We start from the raw sequence: 20,807 nt of genomic DNA, 5'->3' as shown, positions 1-20,807 counted from the left end.
CCACAAAGGGAAGATGCAACTGATGACTTGGTGCATATGAGCACTGTGCGTAAGAAAAGTCTATTTATTAAGTGTAAGAAATTACTAAATATTGAGAAGGGGAGGAATATCTTAAACAGTAAGCAAGGCCTTTATTGAATTTCATATCCTCACTTTCCTGGGGAGACATTTACCTTAAACAACTGGGACTGGAGGCATGTGAAAGCAAGAAAAAACCCACATTAATTCTTGTGACTTAATTTTCACATTAACTTCTCCCCCTTCTAGAGACACCTAGCCCTTCTGGTTTGTATACATCATGAGTACACTCCTTGGTGCTGCAACCATTTCTCTGGAGAGCCTGTTTCAGTGCCCAACCACTCCCTGGATGAAAAACCTTTTCCTAGTATCTAACCTAAACTTGCCCTGATATTGCTTCCTGCCATTTCCTCAGGTCCTGTCACTGTTCCCCAGAGAGAAGAGATCAGTGACTGCCCCCTGTGCAGGCCCAGGATTTTGCTGATTCCTGTGGGTCACTTCCATCTCAGGATGTCTGCTCTATAGCAAAATATAATTATCATTCTACGACCATTAATTACCACATGCTGTTGAATTTCCAGTGCTGTGTGGAATATGGAGTTTTCCAAGAGCGAGACCTGATGCAGGTCCCATTGGGATCAGGAGGACTCAGCTGTTACCTTGCACTGCAGTGGATAATTTACTGGGAAGAGATGGTGACATGCTCAGTAAATGGATGATTGAGGCCCTAGGAACTCTTTTCCTAACCAACCCCACATCCCATCAGTAATCTCTGAATTATTGTTAGGGCTAGTTTTCCATAGTTTCCCATCAATAAATATCTCACAACTTCAGACTCTTTCCATAAAGTATAGCAAATGTTTCACAGCTTCAACCTCTTAGAAATGAAGCATAATCCTTTGCAGTGACCTGTGGTTTTCCTCATAGTGAAATTTCTCCCTTTATTGTGCCTGTTATGGCTTTGCCTGAACTGCCTGTCAATGAACAATGGTGCCTACAAGGAAGGAGCTAAAGCAGAGCCACCAGGAGTGGGCTGTTAAATCTCTCCTTGGGTTTCTGTACAAATAACATGAGGTGAAAGTGGAAGGAAAGGATGCCCTCATGGCAGGGGTTTGGGGTGGGCAGCCAAGAGAAAAGTCTTCATATAACACCATTTAAATGTAAATTGTAGTGAAACATGTTAGTGACAGAAGGGAGGTTATGACTGATCAGATAGGAGGCTTTGAATCCTTGCCAAACAAAACTTCTAGGTATTTTGCTTCTTTCTTTTTTGCATTCTTCTCCTCTCACCACTTTTGATCAGTGACATATACAGAGATGGCTGCTATCAGGGAATCAAGTAGCGAAACTGTCCAGAGCAGGAACAGGAATATGGCATTCAAAAGGAAATTTCGGCGTATCAAAGATATTCAAGGACAGGGAGAACATCAAGGGTTTCCTTCCAGAGATAATGAGTGGACTAATGCAAAGTGAAATTGAAGATGAGGAGAGAAAGTGAGAAAGAGATCTGAGAATATTTTGGTGGGGGAGGAAAAGACTTTTGTTGAATGAAAAAGGGATCAAATAACAAAACTGACAGCAGAAAGACCAAACCCAGGAGATAATGTAATTTTCTTCTATTCACTTCTGATGCAGGCTTGGAGCTTGGATGAGATTTTGAGCTAAATTCTGACAGAAAGACAGGGGGTTCATGCAGTGGAGAAGTTCTGTTCCACAAAATGAGCTAATGTGCTGATGACAGCATGGAGAGTAAAACCATTCAGATTTATAATTAAAAACTCTGAGAAAATGGGGTTACAAAAATCAAGTTCTGAAGAAAATATGGATTGTTTTTTCCTTTGTTGTGCCATCATAAATCCTATTGACATTAGTAATCCCCTCTGGGGAAATGCAGAGCCTGTCCTTGTTTAAATTAGAGGATTTTTCAAAATGAAAATTTTGAAGAGGTCTTCTTGTAACAAGTGAGATCACCTTGCTAATTTGCACGAGTCACCCTATCACTGTCCTGGTGCAGAGAACAGGGAGTAAGCTAAAATCATCTGTGTGTAACTAATGTTTTCCATGTCATTCACATAATGATATATATCTGAAGAGATATATCTGCAGAAAAAAAATGTTAGCTTAGGAGGTACATATAGATAAAAGGCTAAAGGGTAGACTTGCATTTCTACGAATGTAAATATTACTTTCTAAAGTTTTTATTCATTTATTTACTTGCATTGAAAGATAACAGGCATAATGGAAAACAGAGATCTAGGACTTACCAATCATCTAGTCTACAAAAGTGAAGTCAAGGAAAACCTAAATGGCAACTCTAATTCAGTGTCTTGGTGAATTTTGTGAAGGGCTGTCCAGACCATTTTGTTAGCAGAGAACTGAAATCTCTTACAGAATGGAGTAATCCTGTAGACACAACAGATCTGAAAGCGAGGTCTTCCAAGGTTTGGCCATCTCTCTGTCCTGTTGAGCTACCTGGGGCTCAAGTGGCACCTCATGAGCTCTCCCTGATATTTCCAATCCAAGGCATGAATCCAGGCTCCCAGATGACCCCCTGGAGAATCTGGTTTATTTCATCGTTAACAAAAAGATTCAAGATCCAGAAGTCCTGAATAATAAGCATTCACTTGCTGTTTTCTTGAGCACAGATACCTCTGAGGGAGGTGTCAGGACACTGATCTCTGAGTGTTGATGGTATGCACAGATTGATCTGAAAATCCTTTGCTTTTGGCTCATTCAGTAAATAATAAATTCCAGCAACAAAATCCAGGAGTCATGGGGTGAATGAGGAGTTACTAAAATCCATGGAATTTTTCCATATTTGTGAGCATACATAAGATCTTAGATCTTGGGTACTCTTGGTTAAGCCCTTAAAGTTACTGGCATGTTTATCTGCCACAATTTCAATTCAGTTGCTCAGATGCTGATTCATTGTCAGGCTCCTAAATCTCACAGTCAAATACTTTTCTGATGGCTTCAATTTCCAGAGCCACCAAAGTCCTGTTACTGGACTGTGCCTTGTGCTCAAAATCATTAAAAAAATTCTAATTCTGATCACACACAAGCTTTTGGGATATTCAGTTAAATGGGACTGTCCCTGAAGAAAACTGATTCACAATTACGTATGTTATTTCTAAGTTGGGAAAATTTTCAAGCTTCCATTGATCAGCTGTAATAAAATGCAGTATAAAGTAATGTTCTGCAGTCAAAACATGGAACCTGGCACAGAACAATGTAAACCCTACCTACCCCATGAAATAATGCTAAAAACACCTTATCAAATTTTGACCCAGAAACACACATGAAGCAAGATAACAAATATCTTGTTCTTGGAGGAAGGCCAGTACTGATTTATATCTTGCAACCCAAATAAATATAAAAAGCCTGCCAGATCTGGCCATGTAAATTTTAACCACCTCATATGGTTTCATTCTATGAAGTGAAAAATATGAGGAAGAATGTGTTTTTGCACTGTGAATGAGCTATTCAGGAAAAGTGTTATTTATTGAACTCTGTGGGAGGGAAGTCAATTTCAGAAGTTAGAAATGTGATGAATTATAGCCAATATCTTGGAGGAATTAAATGGAAATGAAAGGAAAGAAAGTCCCTATTTTCATTTAAATAACAACTATGACTGGGTAACATTAAATATAGACTTACACCTGCCAGGAACTGGCTGACTAAAAATCTCTGAAACCATCACTGCCTAATCAGAGTGGATACTGTCCCACAGAACAGTGGCACTCATGTTTGTGTTCAGTCTTCATGGGGATCCCTGGCGCAGGGCTGGGTAACAGTTTCAGCCTAGGGGTGGTGGTTTGTGACTTTCACTCCTTGCTATGCCTACAGCATGGATGATTGCCTAAGAAACCTGGCGGAATCCTCGCTCCCAAAGTGAATACTCTCAATCTAGGAGCTGGAGGGAGGAGGGAGAATAGAGCCATGGTTACTGTCAGGCTCAGTGCAGTGCAGTTTGGGGACCTGAATTTGTGAATATAGATCCCAAGGCCATCAGCTTGGGTCACCCCATTTCTGCAGTTCCCCCTCAGCTCAGACTCCTGGTTTAAGACAATTTGGGGACTGCTTTCAAAGGGACTGAGTACTCGTAGGTAGGTCCCCACATACATCAGTCTCACAGACTGAGAAGGGCAAAAGGAGAGATTGAATATCTTGAGTAAGGATTTCACATTAGGGAAGCGGGAAAGAGACATGGAAAAGCAAAGGAAAAGCACTAGAGGAGGAAGGTAGGGCAGTATGGGCTGTGTGGCAGGACAAGGCAGAGGGCATGGAGGATGGTACTGAAGGTAGGTGGTGTGTGGGGGTAAAGCACCACTGCAGAAAGGTAGCTTGGTGGATAGCTTGGTGTTGAAGAAAGTCACTGAAAACCCACCCACTCACTGCTTTTGTGAGCTGCTGGACTTATATTCAGGCTGTACAGTGTAAATTTGTGTGTCTAATTTACATTCCTTTGTCCTTTCACATCACCTTGTCCGTGCCCACCACTGGGCACATGCAGAGGTTCCTCCCTGTTCAGGCATCCCACACGCACCCTGCACACATCACCCATGGCTCCATCAGCAGGCACCAATGTGCAGGTGTTTGCTATAACTTTACTGCCTCAAACATCAGCTTTCTGTGGCTCCTGACACACAAAGACGTCTCAGCCTCGTATAACCTTGATGTTGTGAGCCTATGCTAATAAATCTGAATAAGTAATAGACAGATACAAATCTGGGTAATAGAGTTAAATATCCCTTCTTAACTCAAACATAAACCAGATGTTTTCCATCTACCAGCAGGCCTCCACAATTATCCACACTGCCCATGCTGTCCCCCCGGCTCCCTGCCGGCCCCTTTCTCCTGGGTGATGAATAAGATGCATCACCATAGCTATCTCAGGGATCAGGTTGCTTTAATTCAACAGTACTTTATCAGGCAGGTTTGTTCTGTGTCTTTATTCAGCTGTTTTAAAGCACCTCCTGTTTTGCTCAGCTTTGTTTTTTTTTTGCTCCCCACAATCAAAACCTCTGCCTGGAGTCAGGGCTTTGCTGGGGAGCTCAGCCCAGTCACACTCACAGAGGCTGAAAAAATATTTGGTGTTTCTTTCACAGTGCAGTAAGTGATCCTTGTGAGTGGTACAGGAGCAGTAATTAACACTTGACACGTCCTGTGAGGGAGAGCTGGGCTGGCAGGAGCCGAGGCTATCGCAGCCCTTTGGGCAGTGGGATCTGGTCCTGTGCTCCCTCACACAGCTCCTCTGGGCAGAGATGGGATCTGGTCCTGTGCTCCCTCACACAGCCCCTTTGGGCAGAGATGGGATCTGGTCCTGTGCTCCCTCACACAGCCCCTTTGGGCAGTGGGATCTGGTCCTGTGCTCCCTCACACAGCCCCTTTGGGCAGTGGGATCTGGTCCTGTGCTCCCTCACACAGCCCCTTTGGGCAGATATGGGATCTGGTCCTGTGCTCCCTCACACAGCCCCTTTGGGCAGTGGGATCTGGTCCTGTGCTCCCTCACACAGCCCCTTTGGGCAGAGATGGGATCTGGTCCTGTGCTCCCTCACACAGCCCCTTTGGGCAGTGGGATCTGGTCCTGTGCTCCCTCACACAGCCCCTTTGGGCAGTGGGATCTGGTCCTGTGCTCCCTCACACAGCCCCTTTGGGCAGTGGGATCTGGTCCTGTGCTCCCTCACACAGCCCCTTTGGGCAGAGATGGGATCTGGTCCTGTGCTCCCTCACACAGCCCCTTTGGGCAGTGGGATCTGGTCCTGTGCTCCCTCACACAGCCCCTTTGGGCAGAGATGGGATCTGGTCCTGTGCTCCCTCACACAGCTCCTCCTGCCATTGCAGCAGCTCAGAAGAGCAGCCAGGCAGGTGAAAACTGACAGACAGGGCCTTATGTGCAGAGCAGGATCAAAGGCCCCCTGTTTTTACTGTATAACTAGGTTCTAATCAACAGTGGGTTCTCAGAACGCTCTTATAAACTGCCGTGCCGAAAGCCACCCCTGAGCAGCAGCAAACAGCGCTGAGAGCCCCGGCCGCCCACCGAGCAGCCGCAGAGGCAGGGCTTGTGCGAGTCTTTCCAGGCAGCTCATGCCTGTGGCTGACTCTTCATGCTGAAGGGGAGGAAATTTATTGATCTCTCTATCCAAAATCACCACGATGCAGATGAAAAGGTAATGCTGAGCTAAGCAATAATCAGGATGCTCCTCAAATTAGTCTGACTTGTTTGTTTTTAATTTAAAAAGTACTTTTTCTCCTGCTTTTTCTCTATATGGAGCAAATTGAGAGCAGTCCAATCTTGTAATTGTATTTCCACCACAGTGTGCCAAGGCAATCAGAGTTGTCAGGACTAAGCTGTCTTCCTTAAGAGTAAAATTTTATTAACAAGCTTGCTTGCAAGACAGCTACATGAACTCAGATTTGTCCCTTGGATCTGCATAGCAGAGCCTCAGCATGAACCTCTTAGTTTTTCTACATAGAGAACCCTCCCAGCAGGATGATTAGAATAATGTGTGCAAAGGCAGCACCAAAATTCAATTAAAAATGGCACTTTTTGTTGGAAACAGACTAGAGAGAGCAAAAAAAAATCTCAAAAGCCAGCTCGTATCACTGAGCTGGAAAGCATGGATTTACAGGAAAGGCCTGTTAAGGGGATTGCATGACTTGGACATTTGACACTGGCAGATATGGGCTCTAAAATCTGGTATTCCCAGAACATTTGCTACCAAACTAGTTTTTGGCTTTCCAACACTGTCATTGACTCCTTCCCCACTTCCCCCCTGAAATTCTTTGGAACTAAAGGAGCAATCTGAATTGACCTTTAACCATGAAATGTTGGCTGACGATACAGCCAATGCCTTCACAGGGTCAAAGCTGGTTGGATACAAACCAGATCCTAGAGCTCTGACCTCGTCATACTTGACAATCTCTAAAGAGAGTCCAAGAAAAAGTGAAGAGAGAACATGCTCTTCTCCAAATAGAAATTCCCTCCAGGGCAGGATTTAAGAGAAAATTTTCCATTGCTGCAGCCTGAGTTGGACTTGATCAGTGAACATTTAAGAACTCAGGGAAGCTTTCTGACTTTGACTGAAGCTTGATCAGGGTTTCTATCTTGGGGATTTCAGCGGTTTCTTTCCTAGCACCAAGTCCAAAGAAATGGATAGCATTCACAGTAAAAAAAGAAAAAAAATAAATAAAAGAACATGAACATCTGGAAGTCAGCCCTTGAAAATGGCTGTGCATAATCAGGATTAAGCCATTACATGTCTTGCTTCTTAAATGATGGAAAATTGAATGAATTTCTGAATTACAGTTCTCTCTGCTAAGAACCTGTTACAGGCAGAAAAGAAAAGCAACCATTGCTTAAATAGCAGCAGCAGAATTCCAGCTTTTGAAAAACTCAGGTTTCCCCTTCACAAACACTGGAATGTAAAGTAGTGATGAAAAATGAAAACCATGTCAGCCCAGAAAGCGATATATTAAAGCAAAGTGTTTGGGAGTCAAAGGCCCTTAAATAAATCTAAAATACTTACTTTATTTTAAGCCCTAAATCTGCTGCTGCTAATCCTCATATTTAAAGCCAGAAATCTATTTTCCTGGAAAGCAGCTGAAGCAAGATGGAATTTGACATGGCTAGCACCACACTGTTATTGTCTTCAATATTTGTTATGTCCATCATTAACAGCAATGTCTCTCTGCTGTATTTCAAAATTACTCTTATACCTCATGTAGTCCAATGAATAGAAAATAGCCAAACCCAAAAGCCCAATTCCCTGCTCTCTGCTGCAGTAAATACAGAATTTGTAGGTGGTATCCTAACCCACTAAACTGCCCCATTTCCTTCGCTGACAGCAGCCAGCATTCACACCTTGTCTTTTCATCAAACTTTGCAGACGTTTAATCCTGAGCCAATTGTGGGGCTGGCAAGAATTTTTCTCACCTTTTTAGAGTGCAAGGAACTGGAAAAGGGAGGTTCAATGAGTTGCCCAGGGGCCTGGAGGTTTGTGATGCTATAGTAAGAGTTAAAAACTGAAGGTAATGTGGTCCCATGGCTACGGCACACACTGCTGGGAGCCAGGAATCTGCACCTGGTGTTCACTGCAGCAGAGAGATGGACGGGACCCTCTGTGCTCTCTTCTCCCCCTGAGCAGCAGTTTTCACATTGGCACCTGCTTCTTACAGGAGTCCTTGGACAGAAATAGTCACAGCACAATGAAACTTTTCTCCACGTGCCTCTGGATATTTCTGTGGCATAGATACAGAAGTGAGAATAGATGCAGTGAGATTTATAAATTATTACTATAATTTAATTAAGCTATAAATATATTGTTACTCAAAGATTTATAAATTATCTTCTCTAATGTGTGAGAAGCAAGCAGAAAAAATTGACACGTTGCTGTGAGATTCTAGTACCTGAATTTTGGACTCTTCTGTGCCAGTGAGTAAGAGCATTAGCCTTGGGCAGAGCTGCCCATACCCCTGTGGAGCCCATGGTCAGTGAGGGCAGTGGGAACCCCTCCAGCCCTCAGTGCAAAATAAATACTTGTCTGCCACATGAACATCTGAATGCAGCATCCAGCTTGCTCCCAGCAGAGAAGAAACTTCTAAATTTCTGCTGGCAGGAGCTTTGTGAGGAGGAAGAGCCCAGTCCTTCTGCAAGCATTGCAGGCACTCCTGCCAGGGCTAATGCCTCCAGCTTCAGACCACAGGCTTCAACCTTGCCAGATCCTCCAACCCCTGCTTCTCCCTTTTTTTTTTCATATAAAATCCTATTGTTTTAGGTTAAAATCAGAAAACCCCAAGAGGTTCAGTGGGATGGGACTAATTAGGCAGCATGGACATAATCTGTTCTACACAAGCAATGACTAATTCCTAACGTACTGCTAATTAACAGACCTGACAAATAAATGAAACAGGGCAAAGTTTTCTCCTGCCAAGTAACACATTTTTCTGCCAAATACATTTGAAACAAAATAATCAAAGTAATTCTGTTGATTTTTAATTCCAGGTTTTGATTTTCACTTTGTTTTCAAACTACTCTGATCTTTGTGAAGGGAAGGTGGAAGGCTCAGATTTCTATCCTTTTTTTTCCACAGACAAAGGAAATGGAGAGGAGAGAAATGGGAGAAAAGTGCTAGTGTTCAGCCTCTCTCAATATCTCCTCAGATATTTTATATATGAAGGCAACATATGAAATCAGGAAGAAGCGAAGGTTTCTTTCTTTTATTTCTTCTTGTTTGTTTATTTTTCCCCCTTTTTTACAAGAAGTTAAGAGATTGGATGAAATTATACTAAAAAATCACAAATTCAAATACAGAAAAGCTAAATCCAGTCAAAGACTTGCTGAGCAACACTGAATTAAAAAGTTTAATTTTGATTTACTGAAAATTTTTACTGGAATTTTCTGGAACTGATTCAATATAATATATTAAATATAATATAAATATATTAAATATAATATAATATAATATAATATAACATAACATAACATAACTTCATATCATATCATATCATATCATATCATATCATATCATATCATATCATATCTAAATCTATATAATATATAAAAAGTTGCTTCATAATAAAGTTCATATTCCAATGGTAGGAGAATATAACTGATAAAGGAATATAGAAAAAAAAATACAGAATAAATAGGGAAACCCAAAATGCAGAAACAAACTGTTTCAGGTCATGATTCTGAAATCTGTGATATTTCCTATAATATAGAGGACATTGTAGAAACACCAGTCAGTCTTAACCTTCAAGGCATTGAGTTTTCCCAGCACCTTGTCATTTCCACTGAAGTGTAACATCTTCAGCATCTCACAGTATCTGCCCCCCACTCCCATATGTCTGGTGTGAAATTTCCCCAGACTGCCTCCATATGGGACTGCTCTGGTCATGGAAAAGCTGCTCCCTGTCTCCAGCCTTGCTATGTCACTTGCTGTAATCATGACTTATGGATGAGTGTTATCACTGCATGAGAAACTCAGCCATCCCCAGCCAAGCAGTGAAAATCACAGCCCTTGGAAAAAAACAAACCAACATACAGTTATTGCCACTGTTGCTTTCGCTATAGTCAAGGGAGTCTTCAAAATATGTTTCCAAGGACATTTCCCAGCATCTCACTTCCAGAGCTTTGTTTCACAGGCCTCAGCTACAAATCACAGCCCTCCACCCAGGCATGCTGATGGTCTGTTCTGTACTGAGCCTTCATGGCTGTGTGTCTGAGAGTGTCTTCACACACACCGTGCCAGCAATGCTCCAATGTAGTTAGAGGAGCCTGAGCTGTCCATTAATATGACCTTGCTCTCACAAAAATTACTCTTTTGTGCTTGAACCATCCAGCTGATGTTCTTCATCAGCTGAGGAGATAAATATCAGGTCAGCATGGTGTTTCTTTTTTTTATTTAACTAATAGAGGGCACTAAAATCTGACAATATCTAATTATTAAAATATGAGGAAAGGGGGAGAAATGGATGGTTTAGACACTCCTACCGGAAGACAACTTTGTCACTCAGCATCACCCTGTTACCTATATTACCTATAGACCTAGGCAAGGTCTTGAAACTGGGCTGCCCACTCACCACAGAGACTGGGTAGCATCTTTTGGTGCTCTCAGGAGGCTTTTGCCTATAATGAACAAGCTAACTTTAACTTCCCTAACATTACATCCTTTCCCCAGAGGTTTTGCCTGCACTGAGCACCTGCCAGTCACTCTGGGGCGAGAGGAGAGGAGCCAGACTTTCTTCACAATTGCTCCCCAGTTTCCTGCCATTCTCTCCCTCATATTGGACCAAGCACAGCGGCTTTCTGTCCACTTTCCAAAGGAGCCTTTTGGACTGAGCTGTTTCTTTTTGGGAAGTCTTCATAATCAAGCACCGCTAGAAGACGTGAAACAAACCAGGGAGATTTCATGGTCTCCTTTCAAAGGACTCGTGTGCCAGGAACCAGTGGCGTCTCTGAGGAGCTGTATTCACAGGGAACTGGGGAAGCCAAGCCCAGGGTGGCAGCCTGGGGACATGATCTGAGTTTTGTGAACTCTCAGTGGGTATCTGTGCTTCATGAAAAGTGCCACTGAGTAAAGGATATGCTTTCCTGCGTGCTGAAACCAGCAGGAGATGTTGTGTGATATACAGGCAACTTCTTTATCCCAGGACTTCATGACTTGTAGCCTGAGAGACACCTCCCAACACTCCTCATTTCTGCTGATGTGTCATCTTGGATGCTCCCATGGGGGTCCAGGCTCTGTAGTGCAAACACAGAAACCAAAGAAAAAGTATCCCCAGTGACCTGTGCACCGAGGAGAAGCCTCCCAGTAGCTCTCCTGGCAGTGCTGCCAGCTTCTTGGGAGCAGAAACCACCCTCTGCTCCCTGCTTATACAGCTGCTGAGTACCTGAGCTGCCAAGGTGATGCAAGGACTGGCAACTAAGGCACACTAATGCACTTTCCCACCCCATTTAGCTTCCCTGAAATCCAACTTCCAAAAGATACTGCTATCTTCCTCACTTATCTAGAAAGCCATTTGAGAGACCAGCAGGCCTGTGCCAGCCTCCCTCCATCAGCAGCCTCTCAGGAGAGCCTGTATGGCAGCGCTGGTCCCACTCAACCTACAGGGGGCAAAAGGGACAGAGGCCTCCTTAGATGTTTTTTTACTTTTTTTTAACAGTAGAAATAGGAAAAAATCCCTGTTCTTGGTGAAAACAATGGGAGAAATAAAGTGAATACATATTACTTCACCCCCTTTCCTACCTCCATGCATTCCTGGTCTGAGCCAGGGGACTGGGAAAACTTAACCTAAAGCCCCCCACTTTGTTTCACTTCTGCTTTCTTCTAGATGTTTTTGGAGGGAGATGTTGCAGGTGGCTTTCTCAAATGTGTTTACTGTGTGCAAGGGGAAAAAGTGGGAAGAGCCATGACTAGACTCTCAGAAAGAAATCAGTAGTCCTCTGGAGGACTATTATGCTACAGGTGTAAATACTGCAGTGCTCCAATCAAGATAGAAGTAGCAGTGTGTAGGACTGCAATAGGCACAAATCCTCAGTGGTCAAGGAGGACTTCATGAGTCAGGGCAGGGCAGCTCCATGAGAGATGCAGTGTGCTGGCCTGGCAGCAAGTAGGGTGAGCTCACAAGCAGCAAAGGGACAGAGAAGAAATGGTCACATTTATACCAGGTGCCAAGCTTCAGACTGTGCTGTCACTTCCGTCTTCCCTTGTACTGTGGCAATGCACCTGATGATACAAACACCACGAGTGCTTGGTCTGTGCTCTCACTGAGCAGTGTGGCCATTTCAGCCAGCCCTGCACAGCCCAGAGCACGTGCTGAAAGGTGTGTAACACTGCAAAACTGCTCAGCATTGGCAGAGAGAGGGAACATCATGACTTTTGCAGCTGCAACTCTTGCAAATCCGTGGGAAACTTTTCCTCTCAAATATCTGTTAGTTTGCTATATTCATTCTTGTTGTCTGGCTTGTACTTCTGTGTGCAGATAATTCCAATGCAGTTGCTTAAAGCTATCCTCCATTTTGGTATCAAGCCACATATTTTCAACCCTATAATATTTGTCATTAATATAAGCATATATTTATATGTGTTAAATGCCAAATTGGCATATGATCTCTTGGCTAAGACAGAGCCTGGAGACTTCTCCACATGGCATCCCTCCAGGCTGCAGGGATTGCTTCCATTTCAAACAACTTTTCCTTGAAAGCTTCTGTGGCACCTGTGTTAACAACAGCAAGAGACCCTCAGGACCATGTCAAAGCACACTTGGCAGCTGCACAGCAGGGAGGGAGCACTGACTTTTGTTCCCTTGTCCCTTGAACCTGTCTGTGCTGTGAAAGCAGAGCCATGTGTGCAGCCCATTGGCAAAGCCTTCCTGGACCACAGGCTCCTTCTCACCACAGCCGAGCTCCTGAAGCCCCATCACCTTCCATCTGCAAGGTATTCTCACTTCCAAGCCCAGAACAGCTCTGCCTGTGCTGGGACGCTGCTTCAGTACTCAAAATAGACTCACCTTTCTATCTCTCTCTATTTCTTTATCAGTCCTGCTCTGGCTTCCCCTGTCAAGGTGCCCAAGGACCTGTCAAACCAAACAAGCTCCCTGGAAAGCCTCCTCCTCAGGGCTGCCTCAGCTGCTGTGGATCCCCTTTTTCATTCTGTATTGCTTCTCACACATCATCTCATAGTAGCAGGCTCTCTGATTCCAGCACTTCAGCAGTAAGTGACAAAGGAGTTGATTGCAAACAGATACTTACGGTATGTGAACATGTGAATGCATACTTATGTTCAAGACTGGAAATCTTAAAATTGTTTTATTTCCTTGTATTTCCCCACTCATTTCATGTTCCATTTTTAGCTGTGCTTGCAATTTACTTGGAACCTGCCCTCTTAAGTCAGATGGATGAATTATTGCTTTGCTTTCTCTGGGAAAATAATACTAGAGAATGGCCACTCCAGCATACACAAGTCTTACTGGCAAGGAATATGTAGGTAGTTTAGATTTATATGGCTGTAAGTGAAAGCAGAACTTGGCTCTGTTCTGCCTGACTGTCATGAAAAGAGATAGTCACAACGGGCTTTCGTATGAACTTGGCTCCTAGAAATTACAGCAATAAAAATAGCAATGCCATCATTTGTTAATTCTAATTATTCCAAAGCTCAGACATTCAATCCTGTTCTTAAAGGGATGTGCTGAACAGAAATGCCTAAAAAGAAAGTAGTAGTTCTTTTATCAGCACAATACACACAACATAGAGCACACTAGGAATTTATACCATGACCGTCAGCACATGGTTTGACTACTACGGGTTCTTCTAGACAGAAGAAAAATACTTCTTCTCTAGCATCCTTTTCTTTCCATATTTGCAGAGTTTCTGAGGCAAGTTTCTGTTACTGAGGTGAATTGTATGTAGAGAGACATTATGGTGACTGACCCATGCCTTGGATATCTGCAAGCAGAAATGCCACCAGCCAGGCTGTGATCCTCATATCATAGCAAAAAGTGGTCAGTAGATCACAAGCAACAGGAATCAGAAGTAAGAAATCAGTTATAATTTTATTTTTTTCCCCCCACAGGGACTTGGGAATATTCTCACAGCTCTGATGAGTGTCCAAGCCTTAGCCATCTCCTATTCTCATTGTCTTACAGATGGTAGTGGTACTGATTTACCTTTCTGTGCTTGCCAATGTCCAATTAACAGCATTTGAGAGCTCAGCAATTCCAGGCAGATCCTGCTGCATGTTCTGTGCATTAAAAGCTCAGAAACAGAACAAAACTTTTCACTCAAATGTCACATGCAACTGTTATATCTTGTTCATTTCTTCAATGGATGTGCTTACTTTCAAGTTCTTGTAGGGCTGATGATAAGTGCCATATTGACAAGCCCAAAATTTTCCACAGATTCTTCACATCTTCATGGTATTGGAACCTGAGCATTTCCAGCTGGCCATGAATTTGTGTGGCACATCCATCCCATGAGAGGTATCTTCCTTCACACCCTCTTGCTGGTGAAAGCAAGCATGTTGGTTTTTGTGTGCACACAGGACCAACATGTTTGGGTAGTATTTTTTGGAAGATGTGAAATTTTCCAGCCAATTGTGCTGCATAGTCATCACACTGCAAGTGCTGGTAGTTAGTTCCTTCCTCCCTTGCTTGCAAGCTCCCTTACAGGTTCTGAATCCACTGGCCACTTCCAGTCACACTGGATGGAATGGAACAGATATCAAAGATAAGAAGTGATATAAAGCAGTGAAAACCAGGGCTTGGATAGAGGATGGAGACCTCAGTGAGTGAGGGAAGGACTGCAAAGTGAGAGAAGTAATTAGTTGTCCTGTTTGATTGCCAGCTGGTATGGAACAAACATATCTGAGAGCCAGTCAGTACCACATGACTCCAAACAGGCAGTGGCACATGCTGCTTTTGGTTTCCCTGGAGTCAGAGCATCACTGGAGAAGAAATGAGAGTCTGTGACATATTTCAGGTAGTGCATGGAAAAGTGAGGTTATGGGAAATGCTTGCATTGGTTGTCATTATGCTGATGATATCCAGAAATCCCTCAGAAAAACAGGCTGCAGCAATTTGCATGACCAGGAAAGAACTTGTTTTAATATTTGCCTGCTCATTGTTCCCTGCAGAAGAGATGGGTAATGCCAAACGCCTGGCACTGGGAGACAGAAAATTCTGAGCTGCAGGATGTCCCCAGAGGCTGGTGGAGAACAGTTTGTCCTCTGTGCAGATGGGTTTCCATGTGCAGAGCTGTCACAGAGCTCAGACTTCCCAGCAGATACGGGCAACTGAAATTAGTTTAGCTCCTAAGGCAGAAACTCAACTCAAATTACCTTCTAATGTGGCTAACAGTGCACATGTCCACAAGCTGCTGCTACAGGCAAAGTTCTGTTAACCTTCAGTCAGTGAGTTACTCTAACTTCACTGTGATGCTGCAGGACAGAGATGAGATTGCCTAGAATGGAAGTTAAGCGAGAAGAGTACATCTGCAGGACCATTAATCAGAATACCATTGCATCTTCTTTTTTTTTTGTACAAAATTATCTGTTTCCAGTAATGACACATTCTTTACTTGATGTGCTTAGCTTCTTTTTCCTCCTACATTTCCCCATGCAAAGAGTAGCAAATGCAATGAAATGAGGGGAGAATCAGAAGAGGAGGATGAGGGTACCAATATGTACTGTGACAGTATGTTTTTCATCAAATGAAAATAAACTTCCCCAAAAGCAATCTTGCTGTGCTCAGCAACACAAGTTGCCCCATCATGGAGTCCTTCTGACTGATCATTAGTCAAAATCAGAGCTCTTTCCTTTCCTGCCCATGCTTCTACACGGAGCAGACACGTTGGTAATGAAGATGTCTGCCTGCATGGGCTTTGCACGTGACCTTTCTCCAAAAGCAATTCTTTCACATCAGTTTTCCATCAAAGTCCTCCTGTCCAGCTAATTCCCATGAGGCGTCCTTAGGCCTCCCAGCTGGATGGCTAAAGTATTGACCTATTCCCTGACCTTGGCATACATTTTATAATTAAACTTGCAAAAGCAAGCAATTCTTCAGACTGCCAGGCCAGGCAAGAAACCCAGGTTCTAAGAAGCCACACACTATGCATATGTTTTGTTTTACTGAGATCACTGGATTTGGCCAGCTGCTGACTCTTGGATTAATGACCAATACCTCCTCCCCTCAGGTGTCCCACTTAGGTTTTCCCTGGAGAAACGGGGCATCCATCAGACCTGCTGGGATTTGAATCCCAAATTACTTTGGACATTGACCTTTCCAGCACTGCATGAATTTTTTTAAACAGTTACTGAAATTTCAATTAATGATTTATTTATTTTATAATTAATCAGCCCGATGGAGGTAAAAGGGATAGACTCTGACAGCTCCTTAGTCCCAGAGCTGCTTATCAGCATGTACAGTAAACAGGGAGAAAAATCATAAATATTTCATTATTCCTCAAGATAAGGGATTTTGGAGTGAAGAATTGCTTCCCAATAGCAAACTTCAGGGCAATGTCATGAAAATGGGTCACAGATTCCTAGAATGTAAAGTCTGTCATGGGTCTTCCCTGCAGCAAAGGATTCTGTCCCGCTCCCACATAGCTCCCTTAGGACTCCCAGGCAGCTCCATGCCAGCATGGAAAGTCAGGGCTGCACCTGAAAGTGTCTGCATTATCACCTGCATTCCTGACCTTTAGGAACGGAGTGAAACCCCATTTGGTTTCTCATTTCAGAGGAACACAGAGTTTCCCAGCACAACTGCTGTTTGGGTCTTCTGCCTATGTAGAGATGAGGTATTTTTGCTTGCTTTGGGAAGAAGGTGCCTTGCAGGCTGAAGGAACCATGCTCCCCACAGCCCATGCAGCCTCTGCCACTGCAGTGGGAACTCAGCAAAGCCTGGGCCCAGCCCACGAAACTCAGCCAGCTGGAAGAGAGGAGCCTCCAAAGACCATCCCACTACAGGGTCCTCTGGGCAGGGATCCTGGAGCTGACAACAGGACGTGGGTGATGGACTCCTTCTGAGAGAGAAATGATGCTCCCCTGTCCCTGCAGGAAGCTGCTCTGGTTCCTGGCTCTATTTAGCATTCACAGTGATGACTTGGCATGTTCTCTACATAAATCCTGATAAACTCCTAACCTCAAAAACATCCTGTAACTAGGGGTTGCCGTGTCGAGTTGCCATATGGTGTGAAAAAGTGCTTCCCTTTATCACTATTAAATTTGTTCCTGCTGCTGAATTTCACTGAACCTCTTATTTTAAAGACAATGTGAATATTAATTCCTCCCTCTCTTATCTATCCCACCCACTTTCTACATACATTTCCCATGTCCACTCTTATTAATCTCCTCTTCAATGTGAATTCCTCCAACTGTTTTCAGTTTCTGCTTAAGAAAGTTTTTCTTGTCCACATCAGTAATGGCATCAGTCATTACCTGCCAACCTTGAATACGGACCAAAAGAATAGCAGCCAAAAGATCAAGGCAACTGTAACCCATTATTCAAAAATTAGGTCAAGCACCACTTCTTTTAATATAGCTACAGAAATAACTTCAGGTCTTACAACAACATCTTTTGTTTCTGTTTGAGGCATTATTTTACTATTATTATATTCTGTACAGTAGGGCATATGTTTTATTAATTTGCAAGAGCATAAACAGCTTTTTAAGCTTCTATTTAAAGAGCTCTTGGCAAACTGTATAAGGTCTAAAAGTATACAATCTTTCTTTACATGTTTTTAATCCCTTCCCTAAACAAAACTTCTGACTTGAATATTTTACATTTTGAAGGCACTCTGTTTTTTGATTTTCTGTGTGATGCTCACTATTAATGGTACACATCACATCTTTGTGGTACCTACATTATCTGTTTTCTATAAGTGTGCCATCATAATTCAAAACATCAACTTTCAAATACATTTTTCCTCTGCCCAAGGGAGACCACATCACTTTTTATTTAACACTTCCTGTGCAATTGCAATTACCAAAGTCTAGTTTCCATGGCTCTTCCAGTCTTTAATCTAAGTGCCCTGGTATTCTTTAAATATCTATCAATTCTCGTAATATTCACCCTGACTGTGAAGCAGTCTGTGCAGCTGTTTCACAAAAAGCCTGCATTTCAGCCTCCTAATGGGAAAAGATACATGCCTGGACCAGTCTGCAGAGCCACCTTGTCTGTTCCCCTATAACCCTTCCCTAAAGCTCCTCCTTTAGAGAGGGAGAGAGGAATCTGAGGAAATTGTTACTGTTCTTCTCTCCTCATCATGAAAACAAGAGTCGTCCTCCGTCCTCCGTCCTTTCCAGTCCCTTCCCAGCATAAACATCTCTTCCACTACAGACACGTGACAGGGCCGAAGAGCCTCAGTTTATGTGTGAGCATCAATTGCAACAAGACAGTGTAGTTTAATGATATAAAGAAAAGCTAAATATTTATAGGATTTTTCAGGATGCTCAATGTTGTTCTGCAGTAAAGAGAGAACCCTCAGATATCTTAGTTGTCCTCTCAAAACATTGCTTTTCTCTTCCCTCTAAACTAATGGTTCTTGTAAATTCCTGATAAGAGTATTTTCATTCCCAGAAGTCACCACACCAGGACTACATCTGTTAATCAAAAAGTTTCTAGGCAAAGCTGTCACCTTGAAATCCATGTTTGTATCAGAGTCAGTATTGAAACTAAAGGCCCACTCAAGTCCCTTGACCTGATTGTGTTGATCCACGTTCTAAAACCCAAGGGAGATTATTTTTATTGTTTCTCTAAAATATAAAAAAGGACAATTAAAAATAATTATATATGAAAACACAAGCAAAGAGGAAATGAATAAGCATTAAGCCCAGAACAATGGGATGGGTCACAAACAATGTGTCAGGCCAAACAAGAGCTGCAGCCTCGGCTCCAGCCCTTCAGGGCTTCTGAATGTCCTTAACTCTATTTCCCCTGGTCTGAATCTGCACTGATTATGTCATTAAGGCCCCAAGTGCAGTAAGAACAAGGGCAAGCCCTGAAGAAACCTTCTTGCCCAGGCATGTCTGTAGCTCCAGGAGAAGAACAGTACCTCTGAAGTCATGCTGGTGTTGTGCTGAGGGAGAATTTGTTTCTCTGTGGGATTAGTGATGACTTGGGAAAGGACCTTACAGAAAGGGGCAGGTGGAAGTGAGGTGGTCCCTGTTTCTCTGTGAGATCAAAAAGAGCTAATGTTCCAGCAGAGCATCAAGACATACCATGATGGGTGTCACATCTTCCAGTATCATGGTATCTTTGCACGCTTTTGTTTAAAGTGAGACTACTCTGTGATGCAGTGGAGGCTCTTTGGTTTACCAGCAGACATGTTACATCCCTCTCTAGGAGCCTGTTTATATTGTTACATTTTCAGAAGGCATTTGTCCAAACTACCATCAACTCATTCAGGCTGAACTTCAGGTTGAATCAAAATATCCCCACAGAGGTGTGGAGGAATGCCTGTGGCTGAGATTGTACCAAACTTGGGTCAAGTTATTCCCAACTATTAAATAATCTGGCAGTGGCGTCTTAAGCAGACCCAGAGCAGTGTGGTTTTAAGAAGCCTGCAGCTCACTGAGAAATGTGTTGTTCTTAGCTGCAGCCTGAGAACTGGAAACATTAGTTATGAAGTAGACAAAAATGTAAATAGGAGAGATGTGTTGACCACTGCAGGCAAACACAAGGAGCCAGGGGAATAGAAAGAACTGTAAGTCTTTGTTCAGATGCTGTGACACAGCTGACCCCAAGGTGGCTCAGGACAGAGATCTGCTACAAGCCATCCAATAACTCATAGGAAGTAGAAGAAATTTTAACAGGCATTTGTACAAGATATCCAAACAAGGAGATATGGTGGTAATAGGAAATTTTAGTTGCCCAAAACTGTGTTGGAAAAACAATAGTGTAACTCTAGTACATACCAAGACTTTCAGCAGGAGTAGATGAGTGAAAAGATCCTGAAAGTTTTCTGTGCTAGAATATTAGAGCAATCTACCCCTATGCAGAAGAACACCAGGCACATGGAGGTACTATTCCAGATGCAGCAACTTTCTGAGGACTTTGAAATGTGTAACACAAACCCTTTGCTAAGGATAAGTACAAGAGAATAAGACAAACAACGGAGTACGGAAGAAAAGCTGCTACAGCACAGGAGGCATTTCAGCTTAGGAAACACATCAACGGGAACTGGAAAGGTTCTATAAATACATTTTAATTAGAGGAAGAAAAAGGAAAGTCTTGATCCATTGCTAAACAGGAAAAGAGAGCAAATTTTGCAGAGAAGCCTGGCATATTTCTTTATCCAGTCTTTATTTAAAAAAAAAAAAGAAAAAAAGAAAAAAAAGACCAGTTACTTAACCAAATTATTTTTAAAATTAGTGGAACTGCAGGTAAAAACAGGAAAAGACCAAGTTTAAGAATACTTCAATGAGCTAACTGCACACAAGTCAGCAGGGCCTCATAGAGTTCACCAGAACTTATTCAAGAAATAAGATGAAGTAATCTGTGAATAGCTAGCAATTATTGTAAAGCAATTATTCTAAAGTATTCTTATAGAACAGGATGAGCCCTAGAGCACAGGAGAAGGGTGACTATAGTGCTGAACATAAAAAAGGAATAATGAGACCCCAGGAAGCTATAAACCACTCATCCTGGTTTCTCAACAATCTGGAATGAGTTATTAAACAATCGGTTTGTTAAACACCCAGAATTTTTTATGGTATGGTGATAAAAAGCAGTCCACCTGAGTTTGTCAAGAACAAATCATGTCAAACCTGTCTATTTCCTCCCCTTTC

Source organism: Pseudopodoces humilis, chromosome 9, assembly GCF_049639895.1.
Source record: "Pseudopodoces humilis isolate 2021_Gansu_Grassland_sample_001 chromosome 9, ASM4963989v1, whole genome shotgun sequence".
Lineage (NCBI taxonomy): Eukaryota > Metazoa > Chordata > Aves > Passeriformes > Paridae > Pseudopodoces > Pseudopodoces humilis.
The sequence above is the reverse complement of the archived record's forward strand: the minus strand, read 5'-3'. Positions refer to the sequence as shown.